At 41.4% G+C, this 2,852-nt stretch overlaps 1 pseudogene; it reads left to right on the top strand.

The window, feature by feature from the left end:
* Positions 1–1,832, top strand: part of LOC139539355 (netrin-4-like) — an 11,447-nt pseudogene extending 9,615 nt beyond the window's left edge.
* Positions 1,833–2,852: the final 1,020 nt, after the last annotated feature.

Consider the following 2,852-nt stretch of genomic DNA (forward strand, 5'->3'; position numbering starts at 1 on the left):
ATGTATTAAAAATAAAACACTGAAATATCACATTTACATAAGTATTCAGACCCTTTACCCAGTACTTTGTTGAAGCAACTTTGGCAGCGATTATAGCCTCAAGTCTTCTTGGGTATGACACTAGTTTGGCACACCTGTATTTGGGGAGTTTTTACCATTCTTCTCTGCATATCCTCTCAACCTCTGTCAGGTTGGATGGGGAGTGTCGCTGCACAGGGAGAATGATTTACTGAATACTTATGTAAATAAGGTATTTCTGTTTTTAATTTTTAATAAATGTGCAAACATTTCTAAAAACCTGTTTTCGCCTTGTCATTATGGGGTATTGTGTGTAGAATGAGGAAAAACATTTATTTCATATATTTTTGAATTAGGCTATAACGTAACAAAATGTGGAAAAAAGGGAAGGGGTCTGAATACTTTCCGAAAGCACTGCCTCTCTCTGTCCCTGTTATATCTGCTTTGTTACTATGTTGTAACCCAGCTCTGTCCCCGACTCCTGCACATGTAAGAGTACACACTTATCCCTCTGTCTGTCCCTGTTATGATTTGTTACTTGTTGTTTTTTTTACCCTAACCCTCAGCCTCTGACTCTTGCACAAGTAAGAGAGAAAGGGAAGGATTACCTGTTATCTGAATTATTTGTTACTATGTTATTACTTTGGCCTGACATGGGCAACTATCTCCATGTTGATGATGGTGTCCACTGTGGTGGTATCCACGTCTCCCTCCCTCTTATGTCTGACTTGTTACTATGTTGTTACTATGTTGTTACTATTGCCTGGTATGAGTTGCCATGGTCAACATAACAGCAGTGATTGTCAATCATGGTCTTGAGTATTTTTTTTTGTGTGAACGTTTTTTTCTCCAGCTCAGCAATGAAACACCTGATTTAGCTCATCAAGGTGTTGAATCAGGTGTGATGAAGGCGCTACGCGTAACAAAAACATTCAGTAGTAAAAGGTTAGTTATGCCCATTGTCAGCTCTGACATTATGTTAAGATATATAGGACCTTTTCGAAACCCATGGGTCATTACACACACATGCAGGTGCGCGCACACGCAAGCAAGCAGACACACACACACACACAGACATGAACATCTTCTCTCTTTTTCTTCCCAGAGAAATGGGAGTGTAAGGAGATGACTATTGGCAAACCCAAACTCTTCTGTGCCAAGGAGTATGACTATGGTAGGTCGGATTTAAAAAGATACGCGTGGGAAAAGTCTTCACAACTACATCATCTTAGCATTAGCCATGAATGATGTCATACATTGTCTCCTGTGTCTCCACCTGGCATTGTACTCCTCTTTCTCTGAGAATTTACTGTAAAATGGAGATGAAAATATTCTCAGACAATGCATATGTAAAGGTAACCCTGTAGATTCAAATTGAAATCTAATACATTGCATGTTTGAGGTGAGCCAACTAGTATTTTAGCCAACCCCAATGGCTGGTGGTATGCATAACAACAACCATAGGAGTTGGCTATAGAGTACAAACAGATCTGGGACCAGTCTGTAGTGAATGATGCCAACAGAATTGGAAAGGAAATGCTAATACACTGCATGTTTGAGGCAGTAGTAGATGGTGCCAGCAGAATTTAATAGGGATTGATACCAACAGTATTGAACAGAGATCGATTGATCTCTTCTCCGTAGTGCTGATGGTGAGGATCGGGGCGGCCCATGATCAGGGCTCCCATGCTGAGGTGGAGGTCAAGGTAAAGAAGGTCATAAAACACAGCAGCAGGCGACGATCCAGAGAGGTCACATCACCCTTTTCCCAGAGTCCTGGATGGGTGCATCTGCCCCCTCCTCAACCCAGGTGAGCACTTGCATTTTGCACAGGTAGTTGGTCAGGCGACTGGACCTGGACTGCTTCCTACTCAATAATTATTTTCTCTGGCATCTCTGGATGCATGCCTGCCTTGTTTGGCCCTAGCACGCTAGACTTATTTACATTAGATGACTCACTGCAACCTTAATCTGGTTCACCAGAGCATTCTATGATATACTGTATATATATACACAGTACCAGTCAAAAGTTTGTACACACCTACTCATCTAAAGGTTTTTATTTATTTTTACTATTTTCTACATTGTAGAATAGTAGTGAAGACATTAAAACTATTAAATAACGGATATGGAATCATGTAGTAACCAAAAAAAGAGTTAAACAAATCAAAATATATTTTATTTTTGTGTTTCTTCAAAGTATCCACCCTTTGCCTTGATGACAGCTTTGCACACTCTTGGTATTCTCTCAACCAGCTTCACCTGAAATGCTTTTCCAACAGTCTTGAAGTAGTTCCCACATATCCTAAGTACTTGCTTTTCCTTCACTCTGCCGTCCAACTCATCCCAAACCATCTCAATTGGGTTGAGGTCAGGTGATTGTGAAGGACAGGTCATCTGATGCATCACTCCATCACTCTCCTTCTTAGTCAAATAGCTCTTACACAGCCTGGAGGAGTGTTGTCCTGTTGAAAAACAAATGATTGTCCCACTAAGTGCAAACCAGATGGGATGGCGTATCGCTGCAGAATGCTGTGGTAGCCATGCTGGTTAAGTGTGCCTTGAATTCTAAATAAATGAGCAACAGTGTCACAATCAAAGCACCCCCATACCATCACACCTCCTCCTCCATGATTCATGGTGGGAAACACACATGTGGAGATCATCCGTTCACCTACTTTGTGTCTCACAAAGACACGGCGGTTGGAACCAAAAATCGCAAATCTGTACTCATCAGACCAAAGGACAGATTTCCACCGGTCTAATGTCCGTTGCTCGTGTTTCTTGGCCCAAGCAAGTCTCTTCATCTTATTGCTATTCTTTAGTGGTGGTTT

Source organism: Salvelinus alpinus, chromosome 15 (assembly GCF_045679555.1).
Source record: "Salvelinus alpinus chromosome 15, SLU_Salpinus.1, whole genome shotgun sequence".
In the NCBI taxonomy this organism is placed as follows: Eukaryota; Metazoa; Chordata; class Actinopteri; order Salmoniformes; family Salmonidae; genus Salvelinus; species Salvelinus alpinus.